The following is a 20002-nucleotide window of genomic DNA, read 5'->3' on the forward strand; positions in this document are numbered from 1 at the left end:
ATGACTCGACATTTTTTAATTCGAAAAAATGACTATGAACCGCGCTCCTTTAATCCCTCCCTTCTCACCTGTGTTTATTTTTTGTGGAGCTCTCCATCCTGCTTTTCTACAGGGGCGCGTTGAGGTGAAGAAACAATGGTAACTTGGGTAGCTGTTGTACTCTATAGCTTCTTGTCAAATAAATGACTTTACGAATGAGTCTTTGGGTAAGTAGCTGGTGAAAATGCTGTAATCATTGAGGGCTTAAATTAGATTCCTATGTTGGCAAGATCTCTCTTTCTAATGACTTGCTCTTTTCTCGTTCCCTCTCCTGCTACAAGTCATCAACACACTCAGACGGTGTTGGTCCAAGATGATTCTCATCGCCCCGCTGTGGCTGAGGCAGATTTGATATCTGGACCTTCTCAGTCCCTCAGCTTTGACCCCAGTCAAGCTGCCAGTAGTTATAGATCTTCTCACCAGAGAAGGAGGAGCAGCATCACAACCCAGGATCGCTGAACCTGAGGGCTTGGCTCTTGCAGCCCTAGAGTTTGGTGGATACAAGTTTTCTACAGACTGCAGAGAGGTCCTCGCCAAGTGCAGGGTGGCATCGACTTCAAGACATGAATTACTTTAGCTAAATTTATTAGTCAACATTGGTACTTAAAAGATTTTTGATTAGCAAGCCAACCTAAAAGATTAGCTTTTTTAGAGCAGTTTTCAATGGGGCGTAATTTCAACAATACATTAATAAAGCCTCCATTGTGTGGCATCACGCAGTAATAGGAGGAGGTACCACTAATTGTGGCGTTTGTGTGCGAGCTTCCAAATCAGAAGCAAACTGTTTTGTGCCTTAAATAACCTTTATGTTTTGAATGTCTTCGATTTTCTGTGATGCTCCTTTATGCATATTCCCAAACATCAATGTCACGCGTGATCATGTTAGCCAACCGTTGGCATAGGCACCCAAAAGTAGATTCCGGGTAGCTTGTGATGTCAAGTTAACCAGGCCGGTCTAGGCTAGAAGGGGAGCTGAAAAGCATCTTTAATTTTGATCCCTGATGTTCAATCAATTCTTCCAATAGAATATAAATCGGTGGTAAAATCAACTTCATCTTGTGTATGTTTGGGGCTTTGGTTGGTGTTGCAGACATTGGGGCATGGGCTGGCGTACTGGCTTCTTTAAAGTCTGCAACTCTAGCGTACCCATCCGGTCTGCTACTGCACACAAACTCGCACACCACCAGAGAACTCGTCTCTTGATAAGCCACACAAGATGATCAAGTCGTAAAAAATGGGAGAAGAGTGTGCTCCTTCACTACGCCAAAAGCGCCACACTACCCTGCAGCATTCATTTCCTCAATGATGTACCACACTACCATCATGTCAGTCATTATCAATCCCGCCCCTGAGAACATCTCGGATTTTGGAAATTTCTTAACAATGTTAAGGTAACTCTCCAATGTGTTCCCCACCCAATGGGAGCTGCCTTAAAGGGAGCACTGCAACGTTTTTGGAAAGGTGGGAGTTTGGAAACCCTTCAAAATTATTTGATCACCGTCCCGGACCGCGTCCATGATGAGTAGAGATTCTGAGGGACTGGTGAGTGATCATAGCTCCCTTAGGGTCTATAGTGAATCGAGACCACGCTGCGTTTGCTCTGATGCAGTGCAGGTAGGAAGGCAGACATGAATGTCTACCCTTGTTGATTGGGTGCCAAATTCAAGATGATAGGATGTTTGGAGTCGAGAATATCCTCTTGCGAGTCATTCGGTGGGGGTACACCAAGGAGGGCTGGATACAAATGGCTATAGTGTTGTTTGTGCTTAGGCACCTTCAGCTTGGTGCATTCTGCCTTTAGGGTTTTAACCTGCTTCACTTGCATGTCTTTATCCTCACTGTTTTAGACTCTTGGTTGTTTCAGAGTAGTAGTCGAGCTAGCTATCCTACTGCTGCTGGTGCACCTTGGCATCTTTTGCTTCAAGGGCTCCCTGCAGGTATATGATTTGGTTGAAGTCAAATGTGCCTCCCTGGGGAATCTTTTGTAGGTCATCTTGAGTATAATTGTGCCATTTTGTCTAGAAAATATGTTTTGAGACAGTAGTGTATTTGCATGAAGTGGGCATGTAGGCGGAGGATGGTTGTACACCTATCCTCCGTTTTCCTACTTTCAATGTACCCGTTGTAAATGTTTTTTGCCTCCAATAATGAGGCTCCTGTGTTCTTTACTCTTCTTGTTGCTTATTCTGTTCAAATTGCAGTGCCATTTATTTTATTTATTGTTTTTTTATAATGCACCGATAGAGCACAGGAGAGTAATGTTCTTTATTGGTTCATGTAATGCATTGCTTTATGTCATGAGGTCATTGTGTTGCGCTGAGCAATGTTTGACTTGATTGCCTGTGGTCAAGCTTGAGTCCTGCCCCTTACCTCGACCTCAATTGAGGCTGTGGGAATTGGACATGGAGTCAGAATCATGTTTTATAATAATATGCACCCCCGGAGGTGACCTAGCGCTTGGGACAGCCTTCCTGAGTGTTTGCGCCCATTATCATAATTCAACAATGCAGCCAGGAAATGAGTGAAGTTCGTCGCACTCACAGAGACACCATTCTGATGCACTACTCAGAAATATGCAATTGACAATGAGGGTAGTAGGTTGATATATTTTTAATATCGCATCTATCTTCTACAAGCTCTAATTTGCATTGCACATGCCATAACAAAAGCAACTACGAAATAGCACATTACCATACATATGAAAAGAACTGCTATGTTAGAGAAAAGAGCATTGTTTTACATTAGTAGAGAAAAGAACAAGGGATCATTTTAATTTAGCAGCTTGAGTGACCTGGGATATATACTATGTTGAGCTATGCTAGGTTGAGCTTAGCTATGTAGTGGTGTAACATACCAAACACCTTTTAGTGTCAAAAAGGACGCAGCAAGACTTCCACATGGTGGGTATGATAGGTTATTTGTAACGCGCTTAATACCCAGAGGTTTCTAAGCACGGACCCAGGATCAAGCCTGTGGTGCTCTGTCGTCTTGCTTCCAAGGTGAGCACGTTGCCCCTGAGCTATCCTCCCGAGACATTTAACTCATGCTTTAGGGCAAGATGTGCTGCACATGAATCGACCACGGCTTCCTGTCCAGTAGGCCTTTTTATCTCTCTCTCGCCCCTGCTCTGGGATTTGTGACTGATCTTTCCCAGCCTCCAGGACTTGAGTCTGCTGATTGCTGCCCAAAAAACCTTTGTTTTTTCCCCCAGTCCACTTGCGCTTTATATCTAAGATGGGACTTAGTCAGTCTAACATGTCTACGTCATTCCCGCTACCTGGAAGGTTAAGGCCTAACGCTTAAGAGTGGTTTTTTTTTTGCTTTTCTTGAACCTACGACTTTCCTTCGTGCAAACTTAAGAGACTGGTGTTGTCTGTGTCCACAGGTTTATCTCCGCTATAGTAACTGGTCTTCCGTTCAGTGCACGGGTAAGCCGTGTCACTTGCTTCCACACAACTTCAAACTCTATTATATTAACTGGGCTTCTGAAGGGGTAACACATGTCGCTTGCTACCACATACTCTTAACTGTGCATGTGTATTTTGGGGCTTCCTGTCCTTTGACTGCTTATCAGATCTAAATGGTGTTAAAAGCACTTCTGACCTTGCTACGTGCCATTTAAGACAGGAAGCTGCCACTTGCGGTTAGGTTTCTCTGCTAGAGGGGGGAAGCTATGATTTCCTGATCATTGCCTTTTGCTAAAGCCAAGCACCAAGTGTATGCGTGTGTTCTTTGTTTAAAAACATGTGTGCCATTTATTCAATTAACTATATTATCTGAAGCAAGTGTATGCCTTTGTCCCTTGTTAACAGCCCTTGCATTATGTGGAAGCGTGTGCCTTGTATTCAATGAATATTTGTAGCCTCTTGCTGTTGCTATTTCATCTGTAAGGTCACCTGATCTGTGACCAACTGTCTTACCAGGATTGTTCCCCATTGTTGGGGGGACTTCTAGGCGGGCAGAGGCGTGGACACCCAGCTCACGGAAGGCCTCAACTCCCTTGTCCCAAAGAAGTTGATGTCCACACAAGTAGCAAAAGGTTACTGTGGTTTTATTACAGCCAACAAAACACACAGGGTTCATACGCACGGAAGAAGGTCCAGGCACACCTCGCCATATTCTGGCTCGCATGTCGGTTTTCATGACCTGTGTCGTCACTTTCGAGGGGATTGGGTCCTCCGACGTATTCCATAGCTATGACAGTAATCACCACAGCTGTGCTGCTTCGGAAAATCTTTCTGCGTCAATGACGTCGATACGCTGTCCTCGAGGACCTCCATCAAGCCGATGTCACCAGATGTTATAAGTAGGACGCACAACGCCCGTAGCCTCAGTTCCCTTTTTACCGCGAACGTGTTCGCTTCAGAGATCTTGGTGCACCTCGACTCTTCTGAGTTCTGTTCTTTCGGTTCCTTGAACCTATTCGTTTGTGAATAATCTATGATGTCCTTGTCTTCTTCTACCCCGCGGCCGGGTTTTATGAAGTGTCGGGAATGCGGGTCCAAGATGTCATTGACCGATTTGCACGTCGCTTGCCTCTGGTGCCTCGGTGGGGACCACAACACAGATGACTTTGTGGACTGCCATTCGCTTACTTTGAAGGCCTCACGGGAGCGTAAGAAGAAGCTTTCTGTAGGTAAGGTGGCTAAGCCCCAGAAGTCGAGGTCCACCGGCCTTTCGACTGATGATTCGAGGGGCGACTCTCTGCATCGTCATCGGTCTGGGGGGGGGGGTCTCGGTCCTGGAGTAGGTCCCGCCATTCCTCTGCCTCTTCGAGGCACTCACGGAAGCGCCGTCACCGGTCGCCTTCCTCGTCCGAGGACTCCACCCGTCGGCGGCTCCGGTCCGAATGCGCTGTCGAAAGATGCCGGCCGTGACCGTGCTAGAGACACCACTCGTATGCCTTCGGGCTCGAGTGGTCGTCACGATCACCGGGCGACTTCGAGGTCCCGGTCAGACAGGGTTGGTCGCTCTAGACATGACCATTCCAGGTCCCGGTCCTCGACGCCCTCGAGACTGTTGGAGCCTTTGAAGTCTTCGAAGAAGACATCGACACCTGCAGCGCTGAGGTCGTCGAGGGACTCTCTCGAGGCTCCGCCTCCGAGGAAGCCATCGGCGCCCAGGCTGTCGAAGGACATGCTCGGGGTTATGCCCTCGAGGACTGTGTTGAAGCTGTCATTGCCACGCTCGACATCGACGCCGATTCCATCGATGCCTTTCGAGGCTGTTTTGTCGGAGGTACCATGTGGCACGGTGGAACCCCCTAGAAAGGCTCTGGCCAAGGCTAAAAATCTTTGTCCCTTTTTCTGTGCCTGAGGAAGGTATGGTTCCTGAGGAGGTACCTGATGAGATTTTGTCTGGGCATAGCCAGATTGAAGACCTCCTGCGGCAGTCATTGCACGACGCCAGTGGTCTGGACACCTCTCCGGAGGTGGATTTCTGTAGGCCTGAGCCTGGCACCCATGCCGAGTCCTCGTACCGGTGCCTTATGTCGAGGGTAACAGAATACTTGGGGTGGTGTGCTCCACCAGTGGATTTTCTGCAGGATGACCTGACGGACATCCTCGACCAAGGTCCACCAACCGACCCGGTACTGCCATTCCATATGGCCTTGCAAAGAAGGGTGGCGGCGGCTTGGACTGCCCCAGAGAGTCTCCCGGCAGTGAGCAAGTCTTTGCCGTGAAAATACCGTCCAGCCAGTAGTGACCCCTGCTACTTGACAACGCACCCCACTCCGGAGAGTTTGGTGGTGCAGGCGGCTACGGCCCCAGCAAAGCAGGCGTCATACCCTACCATCCCTCCTGATAGGGACGGCAAGCGTTTTGATGGCTGGGCGAAGAAAGTGTTTTCTTCAGGGGGTATGGCTTTGCAGGCAGCCAACTTCGTGTCTGCCTTGTCACGTTTCACGCACACTCTGTGGAACTGTATTTCGTTAGCGGCTGATCATATTCCCGAAGGGGAGGATCGGGATGGTTTTCTTGCCATGGTGCAGGATGGCAAGGATGTCATGTGTGAGTCCGTTCAGTCGGGTCTGGACATGGCATATTGTGTCAGCCGGTCCATGGCGGTGAGCACCGTAATACGCAGGCTTGTGTGGTTGCGGAAGTCTGGGTTTGCTCCTGATGTGCAAGCCCGGCTCCTCAACATGCTCTTTGATGGTGAATATCTTTTTGGCAGCAAGGCTGACAAGAGCCTTCAGAGGTTGCAGACCTCCAAAGCTGCAGCAAAGTCGTTGAGCGCTGCAGTTCGCCAACCTCTGCCTTTTTCGTCCTAGGGGACAGCAATGGAGGGGAGGTTCTTTTCGATATTACTCATCCTTTAGTAAATCGAGAGGAGCTGCAAGTCAAAGGGGCCACCGTAGGAGTGCCAGAGGTGGAAAACGGGGTACTTGAGGTGCCAAAGCTGCACAGGCAGTTGCCTCTTTACCCTCAGGCAATGCCGCAGCTGCTTCAGCTCAGTCATGAGGCCATGTCCCATTGTTTGCCGGTTGGGGGAAGGCTGGCGCAGCATCTTGTAGAATGGCGTGCCATTACTTCGGATGTGTGGGTTCTGGAGATCATAGCCCACGGCTACTGTCTTCCTTTCCGGCAGAGGCCTTGCGACAATCCACCAGGGAATCTCTTTGAAGAGTCCGTATCCGCTCCTTGCGCAGGAAATTCAGTCCCTGCTGGAGAAAGGCGCCATAGAACTGGTGCCTGTAGCGGAGAAAAACAAGGGATGGTATTCCCCTTATTTTTTGATTTCGAAGAAAGTTGGGGGGATTGAGACCCATCGTGGACTTGCACGGTTTGAACAAGCTCCTCAGGAAGGACAAGTTCAAGATGGTTACTCTCAAGTCCTCCAGGCCCTCCAACATCAGGACTGGTTAGTGTCTCTCGACCTCAAGGACGCTTATTTTCATGTGCCGATCCATCTCAAGCACAAGAAGTACCTGAGGTTCGCGGTTGGCCACTCGCCCTTTCAGTTTCGGGTCCTGCCGTTCGGCTTGACCTCCGCCCCGGGGGTTTTCACCAAGATCATGGTGGTGGTGTCAGCGTATCTCGGGAAAGGGGGGATTCATGTCTACCCCTACCTGGACGATTGGTTGATCAGGGCTCGCTCTCCCGAGCAAGTCCTGGATCACCTGTCCGTCACCTGCCACTCCCCTCACAAGCTGGGCTTCTCCCTCGACTTGAAGTCCCACTTGACGCCAACTCAGCGGTTCCAGTACATTGGAGCAGTGCTCGACACGTCCCTGGGGCAGTGTTTTCCTCCCCAGGTGAGGGCTCTTCACATTCAGATGGTACACAAGTTTCAACGTGCCCAGAGTCTCCCGGCGTTCGAGTTCTTGAGGTTGCTTGGCCTCGTGGCATCCTGCATTCTTCTGGTGCCAGAGGCCCGGTTGCGGATGAGATCGCTGCAATGGGCTCTCAAGATGCAGTAGTGTCAGTCCTCCGGCAGGATGTCAGGCCCCGTTCAGGTGCCGCCCTCGGTCACTCAGGACCTTCTGTGGTGGGCCGACTAAGGCACTCTGAGTGGGGCTCCATTTTGGCTACCCTGGCCGGAGGTGACTATCGTGACGGACGCATCTCTCACGGGTTGGGGAGCTCATGCCAACGATTTGACAGTCGGCAGCCGTTGGTCTCTGTCAGAGTCCAGACTCCATATCAATCTGTTGGAGCTGAGGGCCGTCAGGCTTGCCCTGAAGGCTTTTCTGCCGACTGTGTGAGGATGGAATTTCCCGATTCTGATGGACAACACGGTGGCCATGCACTACCTCAACAAAAAGGGGGTGCAGGGTCACTTCATCTGTGCACAGAGGCGATGCAGCTCTGGTTCTGTGCCATCCAGCAGGGAATTTCGATCTCAGCAGTTCATCTGGCCGGAGACGAAAACAAGACGGCAGACGCTCTGAGCAGGCAGACCGCGATCTCTCACGAGTGGGAGTTGGCTCAGGAGATTCTCCTGGAGATCTTCGCCCTTTGGGGGACGCCTCAAGTGGATCTCTTCACCTCCAGTGTCAACCGGAAGTGCGAAAGGATCTGCTTGCAGGAATTTCCTCCAAGAGGAGCCTTAGGAGACGCGTTCGTGATGGAGTGGTCCTTCCCACTGCTGTACGCGTTTCCTCCAGTCCCCGTCATCCCGCAAGTGCTGCAGAGGTTAAAGAGGTTTGGTTCCCAAATGATCCTCATTGCTTCGGCATGGGCCCGGAGGACGTGGTACCCGGACCTTCTCGACTTGTCCATCTGCCCGCCACGTCGTCTTCCCTACCGAGACGATCTGCTCTCATGGGAGGGGGGGGGGTCAGGTTCTCCATCCAGAGGTCAGATCCCTCAACCTTCATGCTTGGCTTCTGAAAGGTTAAGGTATAAGGATTGGGACCTCCCTGAAGACGTGATGGAGGTGTTGCTTTCGACCAGACGACCGGCAACAAAGTCCCTGTACCGTTGCTGTTGGAGAAAGTTCTGCGACTGGTGCAGGGTTAAGAATGTGGATCCTTTTTCATGTGACGTTCCTGTAGTTCTGTCTTTTTTGCTTCGTTTAGCCCACAGGGGCTTGCAACTGGGTACCATTAAAGGTTACCTGGCGGCGCTGTCCATATTTAAACGCTTGTCTGAGGAGTGTTCTTATTTTAAAATTCCTTTAATTTCTCAGTTTTTGAAAGGGCTCACTAATGTGTTCCCACTGTCCCCTTTCCAGGTTCCCGGTTGGGATTTGAACCTTGTTCTAAAGTTCCTAATGGGTGCTCCATTTGAGCCTTTACATTCTTGTCCTTTGAGACTGTTAACCCTTAAAACTGTATTTTTAGTTGCGGTCACTTACGCTCACAGAGTGAGTTACAGGCCCTTTCAGATAAGCCACCCTTCACTGTGTTTCATAAGGACAGGGTTGTCCTTAGAGTTCGTCCTTCCTTTCTTCCGAAAGTGGTGTCGGAATTTCATTTAAGCCAGAAGGTCATTCTTCCGGCATTTTATCCTCCTCCGCATCCTGGTAAGGAAGAGGAGAGGCTCCATAGGTTGGATCCTAGAAGAGCTTTAAGTTTCTACATTTCACACATGTCCCGGGTCAGAGTGGTTGATCAGCTTTTTATAGCTTATGCTGGAAGGCGTTTGGGACAAGCTGTTACTAAGCAGACCTTGTCTAGATGGATTATCTTGGAAATTTCTGAATGTTACCGCTTGACGGTAAGGACCCTCCGGTAGGCTTACGGGCCCATTCTACTAGGGGTATGGCTGACTCTACTGCCCTGCAGAGGGGTGTTCCTATTCATAACATCTGTGAAGCAGCCACTTGGGCTTCTGTCCCTACTTTTGTACGTCACTACTCCCTAGATTCTATCCATGGGCAGGATATGGCCTTTGGCAAGGCGGTCCTTTACTCTGCAATTTGATTGGCCATTCGAAATTTCTATATTCTTTTCCCTCCTCCATACGTTGGTACTGCTTTGGGAGTCTGTCATAGATATGGAATACGTTGGAGGACCCAATCCCCTCGAACAACAAGTTACTCTCTTACCTGGTAATGTTCTTTCGATGGGATGGTCCGACGACGTATTCCATATCGCTCCCACCCTGCCTACCCCACTACAGAATTTCTAATGCGATTGCAGTTTACGTTTCCGCAAGGCTTTCTGTGGTCATGCGGGCAGAAGATTGGTGTCACACGTTCTGGGGAAAAAAACTACAACTGAAGCTACGGGCGTCGTTCGTCCTACTTATAACATCCGGTGACGTCGGATCGATGGAGGCCCTCGAGGACAGCGTATCAATATCGACGCAGGACGCAGACGCCGAAAGATTTTCCGAAGCAGCACAGCTGTGGTGATTACTGTCATAGTAATATAGGTCGTCGGACCATCCCATCGAAAGAACGTTACCAGGTAAGAGATTAACTTGTTCTTCGGTGTCATTTGCTAGGCTCCCTCCTCCAAAAACTATCACCACTCGGGATTGGCCACTGAGTGGCAGTTCCTGTATAGAACCTATAGCAGGGTGAAATTGGTGGATGCAGCTGTGTCAGGTGGTGTACTTAGATCGTCCCCAAAATGTTTACTCCAGAAATGTTATATTGGGTAAGCCTTGTGATTGGTTAGTGGCCCCTTGCCATCTGCCCCTAGACCCAAGGGTCCTGATTGGTCAGGCCGCGGGCCTCCAAGCCTGGGACAAACTCTGTTACCAGCCCGTAAGACACCTGTTGGTAATACGTGTGTATTATGTAACAGCGAGGTGCAACTATGTGTCAGCGTTATACAATAGTGTAAAATACTAATGCCATTAGTGCGTTCCATTCCCATCATACGAGGTAGCCGGAGAGTTTAGAGTTTGTTGCGAAGCACTGTCTAGTCGTGGGACGGCTGCTCTTTCCCAGCCTCTGAGTCTTGGCCCAGTATCAGCTTCGGCCAAATCACGTGGTTGGAGACCATTCTTGAGTGCTGAATTGCTCTGAATTAGTCTGTGTTTTTCAGGGAATATTTTCTGCTACGGCGGCTGTTACCTTGCTCTGTGCGTGGTATGTGGTTTGCAACATTGTGGCCTTGGCTGCCGTTGCGCCTGCTGTAGCTGTTCTGCTTGCACAGCATCTTGTGGCTTGAGACTTCTCTGTGACGATCATGGCCTACTGTATTTTCCTGAGGTCTGCACTGGCTTCTTTTATGTATTCTCCATAGTGTCCTTAGGTTAGTGTGCGTCATGGCCAGTCAAGTCCCTGGAGTGCTCCTGTCCTTCCATAGGGTTAGTTGCATGTAAGCATTTGCAAGCATGTACACACGCTCTTCTGGCTGCTTGTGTTTCTGCGTTGCTGTAGCAAACCTAATAGCAAAATAATAAACGTGCCGACAGCATGTACATGTCACTGTCCTCTAACTCATAGGGCTGTACGTGTGTTTTTCATGTAGATGGGTGTGTGTGTGTCCCGAATGTGCGGATTGCACGTGTGCTTCCTGTCTAATGTAGCTATGTTGTTGTGATGTCTCTAATGACTTCAGGCATGGCTCCTTGGTGCTATTAGTTGATTCTGTCCATGTAATCATCTCCAGATCTTGTCTCTCCTCGTCCACTCTAGGTAGGGTTTGTATTACTGCAGGTTTGTATGGTCTTCTGGCAGACTACCTTTCGTGGTAGTTCTCCATGGTGGGGGCAGTGGGTACCAGAGTAAGATTGGCGGCCATGTTGTCGTTAGTGCTTCTTCCGGTTGGGGGGTCTTTCAAGATGGAAGGCAGTTTTGGATTTTTCCTCTTCAGTCCCCCCTCTTGTAGACCATACCGTTATATCTTCCATCGTCCACCACTAGACCCACTTTTGTAATTCAGACCAAGTGTCCACAGTAGTTGACATGATCTTCGAATTACCAATATATGTAAACGCAGCCACCTCCGGGTCTGCAGTAAACCCACTTCCCTACGTATTTCTTTGGATTGCGTGGATTCTCTAGTTTCATTGTAGGTGGATACATGTCTGATTCTGTTATCGGCTGTCTTAGTCTCTCTTGTTCTCTTAATATTTCGTCCATCTGCTGATCGCTGTCCATGGCCATGAGTAGCTTCATTCCAACCACCACTTCTGCTGCTTTCTTGCATTTTGACATGCATATTTTATCCCGCACAATGATGCTGCTCTGATTATCAGCCCACCAGTAATCGCCTTTAGACCGTCAGCTAGCCAGGAAGCCATCCATGACCAAATGTAGGAAAACCAACTCCCATCTTTCATTGTAACCTTCAACTCTTCTTCCATTGTAGCGTGCATTTGGGCCAATTGTGCTACTGATTCTCATAGTGTTCCGTTGTCCTCGTTGTTGGCTGGTATGAACGTGCAGCAGGAACTCACTGTTTTTGCACACACTCTTCCTTCCATAGCCGTGAGGAGCTCTAGAACATATCTGTTCTGCAATGCCACCAGTCGTATTGCTCCAAGTTCTTCTTTTATTGCGTTGAACCCATTCACTGTTGAGTTTATAGTCATCGGTTCCCAGCGCATTATCTGGTGCCACTTGTCATTCCCATATATAAAGGAACAGGGTCTACAAAACACTAACCAACAACAATCCTTAAATCTCAAAAATACTTAAAAATATACATTTTATTCAATATTCATAAAATATGATAAAATCACATACGGTTAAAAAAGCAAAATGCTACTGACAGAAGCATAATGGATCACCAATAATCACAATTTTCTGAGTGCCGATCAATGGATCAGTCCAGGTTACCCCTATGCTTATTCAATGCAGCGAATGGAGGTAAACTCTTTTCTTTTACAGATATTATTTCTCGAGAAAACTAAGTCTTCAATCATGGTCTTTTGCCTCGACATGTTTCAGTTCCTTCACTTTAGTTTAGAACTTTCTTCAGGAGGATTTCGAGATACATCACTTGAAATTGCAACACAACATCTTGCCTCATGGCATCTAAATCTGTGTGGATTGTACAGGATAACTGTTGGTAGATAAAGACATAAAACCAAAATAAGAAACTTCAATGCTTATTTGGAGACAGTATTAGTCTGTGCAAACACAGGTAAATGCTTATATCATTTCCTCTGTTTGTAGTAGTGGGCGTCTGAAAAATGGGGGTGGAGGATAGTATCACTATATTCAACCAGTCTCGGTTCCACTTCGAAAATGGTCTCGTCTATAAAAGATACATATTGAGAAATCGCCAGGGCTCTGGAGGTCCAATTCAAATAACAATTAGTGTTTAGTATGCCAACAACTGTGGCAACTTGGTGGGCGGATACATTCACTGCCACCACTTTATAATTGAATTACTTTGGAATTAAATAATTTTATAAAAAACCAGAATAGTTTCTTTATTTTTAAAAAGACAAAACGTCTTAAAGGCTATACAATTCATAAACATAGTCTGAAGGGCGAATCCATATGAGAAGTGACAAAGAATACACCTATGAACAAATGCCCTCATAGTGCAAATGATTTTAGTACTGGGTTCACATAAGTTCTGAGGCAGATGCCTCATCTTGGCCAGTCATCTCTCTGTCGCATTCAAACGGTAAAAAGCAATACTTCATGAAAAAAACATTTCAGGGTAAATACCTTCTCTAGTTTGCAAATCTTTAACAGAGTTCCCCCATATGGCTCAAAATACTTTCAAATGCGCTTTTCCGAGTGCCCTAGATAATTCTCCAGCATATTTTATGGACCGCCACTACATAGAAAAGAGAGCGAGCGTTGAAGTAAAAGGGGGCTCATAGTAAATAATGCCCTCTACAACTGCACGAGAATAAAGCCGTGCTGTATTCACGATAGCGTCCTAGTTGTTAATGGCAGTAATTACCTGTTCCAGTCCGCTCTAGCAAGTATGCAAGTCCAAAGTAGTGCGGGGGACCCTTTGAGTGAAAAGGTAACTTCCCAAGTCTAGTTTAGCTGTAAAACGCCGAGTTGAATGCACATGCGCCCTCTTGCTTGTACAACAAGTCCTTCAGTGTAGAAGTGCTTCATGTGGGTTATGTAGTCCCTTTTTGATGTTTAGTAAGAAAAAAACTACTCGGGCCCTCTAGTTGTAGGAAAAATAAGCAGAACAGATACCTATGGAGAAACCTGAACTAGTCCCTTTTTAATGTTTAGTGGGGGCCATCTATGCCAAGAGTCCTCTAGTGGTCAGAATTGGGATAATAGGCTGTATAGATATCCATAGGAAGCCCTCACCTGGGGCTCCAATTAAAGTGAATTAATTGGCATTACCACACTTTATGCCATTCGATTGAGTCATTAAGACCTCTCAGATCACTGCGTGTTTTAAAAATAAGTTCTTGTTCGTTCTTCAGGAGTTTTTTATTCAGCATTACTGAATTATCACCTTTCACTACTAAGAGGACTGTCCATGTCAAGCTATCACAACCGTGATTCTGTTCTACAAAATGTTTGACCAACGGAGCCTGCATGATTTTATTTTTAATACAGCTTTTGTATTCGCCTATACATACTTTGATTTTATGATTAGTTTTGCCTATATAATGTATGCTACATGGGCAAGTAATCATGTAGACAACATTCTCAGTGTTGCAATTTGAGAAAGTCTTCTGAGACCATGGTCTAGTTAAACCTATCTCTACTTCTTTGCTCCTCATCGTTAGTTTACATACCACGCACTGACCGCAAGGTGAGTGACCCACCACTGGAGGTAAACCCCATTGACTAGTAAGGCTGGTGGCAGGGGGGTGGGTACAACGATATCTACTGTGGCTTACAGTATTTCCTACGGAGCGTGATTTAGTATATGCAAACAATGGCATGGTCGGGTTAGCAGCTGTGGTTCTCAATAATTTCCAATGTTTGGAAATTATATTTCTAATAGGTAGGCTATGATTAATGAAAGTATTAACACAAAACTATTTTATTATCGCAGGGTTTTTTTGTTTTTTCTTCAAGGAGAGCCTCTCTGTTATTATAAAAGGCGCGTTTTGCTGCTTTTTTAAATAAGTTTTCTCGGGTACCCTCTTTTCTTTTTTAGTTTGCCTTTCAAATGCTGCGCCTCTTCTTCAAAAGCTTGTTATGATATGATATGGCATTTGTAATGCGCCTATACACAAGTGTTTCAAGGCGCGAAGTAGAGCTGTTAACGTTTGAGTTTCAAAAACTGTCCATAGGGCAGATTATCTTTTAGATGTTTTACATGGTGGGACTCAAAATGCAACAGAGTTTTTTTCAGTGGCCTTGTGGAATGGTTTTACTAGGAGCCTCCCATTAGCATGATATAATGTCAGATCTAGAAACTTGATCGCCTCTTCTTCCACTGTCATGGTGAACTGCAGGGGTCTATTAAGGCTATTAAGCCATTTTAGGAAAATGTCAGCTGTTTCTCTAGACCTCTGCCAGATTACCAACACGTCATCAATGTAACGTAGCCATGTGGTGATGTCCTTTTCAAAAGGATTAGGAGCATACAAGAACTGCTTTAAAAAAAATTCGACATATAAATTGGCCAAACTTGGGGCCCTGGTGGCCCCCATGGCGCTCCTTTCAACCTGTTAGAATGTACCTGCAAAGTCGAATTTTTTTTGTTAATGCCATAGAAATACACCACATTAGGAAGGAAGTTGGTACTGGATGTTGGTCTGTCCGTGTCAGAAGTATTTCTTCAATTTTTTCCAGTGTCTTGCTGTGGGATATTGGTATATAGCGACACCACATCTAAACCCAACAACAGCTGGTGTCCTTTATGAAATTGGGAGTTTTCTACTTTCCTAATGACATCTGTAGTGTCTTTAAGATAAGGTCTCATAGTCTTTACATGCTCTTTGAGATAAAAATCGGCAAAAATCGAGAGGGTTTCTAAAATAGAATTAATCCTTGCTACGATCGGCCGACCAGGTGGGTTACTGAAAGTTTTATGAATCTTGGGGGGACAATAAAAACTAGGAATGGAAGGAGTTTTATTGATAAGAAAATCACTTTCTTGTGGGTTGATCCACCCCCGATCCTTAGCTTTCAAAACTTTCACTTCAATCTGGCGTGCTAGATCTTCGGTGGTATCCCTGTCGAGTCTTTTATAATATGTCTCATTCAGTAGCTGTCTTTTGCATTCATTGACATAATCTAACCGGTTCAAAATGACGATTCCTCCACCTTTATCAGCTTTCTTTACGATAATGGATTCATTTTCTGAGAGGTCCATAAGGGCTTTTTTTCTATTTTAGTCATCTTCTGAAAAGTAGAGGAGGGCTGTTGTTCAAGTGTTTCTACTTCGGCTAGGACTCGTTTCTCAAAAACAAGAGGTTCAGGTGAGAATGAGTGCGGTGGAGGATAAAATTTAGAGGGGGATCGAAGACCCGTATAGTTTAGGGGAGTATTGGGTGGAGTATCATTTACTTGTTTAGAAAAAACTCTTTAAAATGGATTTTACGCATTAGTTTGTGAAATTCTGCTCGAAACTCAAAAGGATCGTGGGTTTTAGTAATCACGAAACCTAAACCTTTATTTAACACTGTTTGGTCAGCTTCAGTCAGAGTATTATTTGACAAATTGACTAAAAGCGACTCCCGCTGCGGGTTTGTTTCTGCTGATGGCTCCACTGCCCCCTGGAGGGGCCCTGTTGTAAAAAAGCCCTTTTGGTGTTATTTCGGGATGTATCAATGCAGAGAAGAACATCTGTGTCCTGCTGAATAGTCTGTGAGACAGTGGTACTCCGTCAAGGGCCACTTCAGACCGGTCCCATAAGTAATCTCCTCTTTTCACTCTTTTGAGGCCCTCCTTCTGGTCAGTGTTGTTTTTCCAGGGACGTTGCATCACTTGCAGTGATCTCTTCTTTCTGCTGTTGCCTTCGTCCATTTTGGGGAAGCCATCAATCGTCACATCTTTCCTAGGGACTACTAATGAGGGTATGTGGACTTGCGGCAGGGAGCATATTCCTCCCCAATTTGTTGGGAGTTTGTCGTATGCTTTGGAACCAGAGGCCCAATAGTGATCCATCAACATAGCCGTTCCTGTGTTCTTTTTCAGCCTTCATTTTCTCCTACTTCATCATCACCGTCATGCTGATAAAACAAGGCAGGTGTCGTCAAGGGAAATATTGTGAGCGGTCCATTTTCTTTATCCACCCAAGTCAGCAGACTTGCACTTTTGGGCCATTCCTTGAGGCACATGTCATTTTCTTCTTGAACCTTGTTCACTGCTGCTTTTGTTACAGCGAGTGCCTTACTTCCTACTACTCCATCTTCCCATCCGTCCTTTGTGTACATCTTCCCATATATCAGTATTTGCAGTTGTTCACAACAGCCGGGCTCTCCACCTATATCCTTTGCCCTCCATTTTAAGTTTTAGTTTCACCCTTTTCTGGACCTTCAGTTATGTATCGTAGTGCTTCTGTGTGCTGCCAGTAATTGTCCATCATGGGTAATGTCTTAATGAAATTATCCAGTAATATTTCAAAAAATGCTTGGTATCGGGGTTGGAATCACAAAATTCACACTTGTATTCAGTAAAAAACACCATCAAATTATTTGACAAAGTACCACAAAATCTAAAACACCATATAGATTACTACATTGATAAATCACAATCTTGACATCTAATAATTACCACCTTTTAATACCCATACGCTCTCATACACAACCAGTGCCCAAATTCACACGACGACACAAGGGTCCACCTATAACTGGTGCCCTTCTTGTATTCCTACATAAAATGTGTTATTTATATTACACCCATGTCTCCTGTAGGTATGTATATATGTACAATAGTATAACTTATTGATGCAGTCTACATATGTTTCGGTCAGCTAAACAAAGGTTTGAAATTGCAGCCAAGCGTGATTCTGACCTTCCTCAGGACAAAACAATAATGTGCAACTCTGTACTCACAGTCGCAATATATTCTGGTGGAAGATGTCTTCCAAAATTCTCTGTACATGGAACAAAAAACAAAACGCAAACGCAAACACAAAAACAAATAAAAATACAACCCCTTAGTTTCCTAATAGGCACATATAAATGATGCTTGCAAATCATACATGGTTGCAAATGCTTGCACTCGCCCCAATACTTGTTAGAGGGGGTGGCGCCAACTTGGATTTAATCCTCCGTGCTCCAGGGGGAAAACTTCCACGAAGCCGGTAGATAACATGGGCACAGAGTGAACCTACTACTCTCTTGCCAATGCTACCCTCAATCCATTGACCAAATAGCCAAACTTACTTAAAGTATTATATACTGAAGATCAATGCAGGTGCTGGAGACCACCTTCTAAATCAACAATTGGTCCCGGTGCTCTCTCCAAAAGTTCTTATCAGCACCCGAATGGTGACATCACACATCTCTGCAAAGTAACCACATAGTGCCATGTGTTACTCATATGGGTTGTGTGTGTACACCTTCATGGTGCAAAATTGGCAGAATTAACATTATATGTAGTAGAGGATTCAAACCACTCTCTGTTAGCGTAGTTCGGCACACACTACTGCATCAAATGAGGGATGCGTGTATAGGCAGATCTAGGAAGTACCCCCAGTCTGCTCAAAAACGGCAAATTAGTTGTCAATTCCAATCTGTATAGAAATATATACAAAAAGCCTGCAGCTATTTCTTGCCAAATGCAATTTATTGTATCAAATTATGCCTTGGACCTCCGCCTTAAAGTTGCCGTTTTCCCTTGGAATCTTCTTCGTGTTTGGAACATTGCGAGATAACAGATGTTGCTACGAATGTTCTGGAGGCACTCGTGGCATATCGGATCAATGAGCAGACATAGCACCTCTCCCTCGTTGTATCCTTACCAATTTTTGACATGTGCTTATACCACATGTTGTTTTTTTATATGTGCATTACCAGTGAGGTATGTGTTTACTCCCTTAATGTCTGTGACAACACTGCGCTTACCTCTCCTTACCTTATCAGCAGTGTCCTCTGTACCAACTGACACAGTAGTCCTTGCAGCTTGGGTTGGGGAAATGTTTGTGTTGGATACAGCGGAAACATGCCAAGCGAGGCATAACTGCCAGATGCTAAGAGGGCAGTAGATAGCAGTAACCACACAGCTGTTGTGAATAATTTTATGAATAAAACAATTTGAAAAAAAAATTGTTCTGCTTCCATGCAGCTGATGAGATGATAAAGTTGCCCACCTGAAAATCGCAATAAAAGGGCGTTATTGTTAGTATTTGTAAGTACATTTTAAGCTCTGCGTACTAAATCACTAAATGCCCATGCAAATATCTCTTCCCAAATTTTCCGTATGGCACTATGTCAGAGTGTGGGCAGGACAGGGTAGACACCCTGCTCAAGTTGTGGGTATGTTTACACTAGATACTCAAGAAATGCGTAGTCATACATTCGTGGTGATGGGGGTCTAAAATGTGTGGGCCTTCTTATAGCATGGATGAATTCACGGTGTCCAATAGAAGGCAACAGCTTTATTATTCCCCCCCGATACCTGCGCCTATCAACACTTTTACACTGACAACCAACAGTCGCTGAACCCTGCATGTGCAAATAAGAAGAATGTTGAGACCGGGTTAACACAGTGTAGTGGAATGATCAAGTCAACTTAGAGTGTGACAATATTTTACATCAATATAAGAGATGTTGTATATGTTATGTATATATTGCTTTCGTGTGCGTGCTGATTGTCCCATACATGGGAAAAACTTTCTTTTTACTGGTAAATTTGCACCAAAGTTGCAGTGGAGATATCAGGGACTTGGGAACGTCTGACCATCGGGTGTCCAGTACACTCTTATTCGCTTATATTTGGGGAATTATCAAGTTCAGGAGTGTTTGGGATTTGAGCACTAATACTTTCTTGTACATTGCTTGTTGCTGTAGTGTTGGCCCTGTCGATTTCTGCTGCGGCACGTTGGGGTGAGGCCGATGCTTTGTAGGGCTTGATGTCCTGCGTATGGTACCAGACTTCCCTTCTAGTTTTACAGCTCTCTTGGTGACTGCCTCGACAGTGTGGGGATTTTTTAGGATTCTTTGAGTACCTGGTCCCCTATTTTAATGGGTGCTTCCTTTTGTGTCTCTAGGATATTGTCTTCTTGTGTGTTGTCATCCAACCTCCCTTTTATTTGTTTTATCTGGCAAGAGCTAAAATAAGTACTAGAAACAAGTGAATTCACATACTCGTACATTTAATTTCCAAAAATATAGGATGCTGGTTCATAATCTTTGATTGCCCTCGTTTCTGGAGCCAATGGGAGATGCATATGGCATCCTGTTACCACCTTGTGGGGCGTTAAATGGTGGTCGGACCCAGGTTTGTTTCATAACTCCAGGAGGACCAAGGGCAGGCAGTGCAACCTATTATTTTTGGTGCTCTGCTTGGATTTAACTATGCTCTTTCAGGAGGCCATTGAGCTGTTTGCAAATTCCGTTAGCTTGTGGATGATATGCACAGGCAAATTTGTGTTTTATTCCTAACCGGACCGTTATGTGTTGGAACATTTGATTGGTGAAGTGAGGACCGTTGTCGGATCGCAGGACCTCACAAACTCCCCATCTTGGGAATACATCGCGTACCTGGAATTGTGCTGCTC

At 45.8% G+C, this 20002-nt stretch overlaps 1 protein-coding gene across 9 annotated transcripts in view; it reads left to right on the plus strand.

Moving 5' to 3' along the window:
- The window catches only part of MEF2D (myocyte enhancer factor 2D), a 1898135-nt gene that overhangs the window by 55497 nt on the left and 1822636 nt on the right, over window positions 1–20002 (plus strand). The window lies entirely within an intron of this gene.

Source organism: Ambystoma mexicanum, chromosome 1p (genome assembly GCF_040938575.1).
Source record: "Ambystoma mexicanum isolate Mex_15411 chromosome 1p, UKY_AmexF1_1, whole genome shotgun sequence".
In the NCBI taxonomy this organism is placed as follows: Eukaryota; Metazoa; Chordata; class Amphibia; order Caudata; family Ambystomatidae; genus Ambystoma; species Ambystoma mexicanum.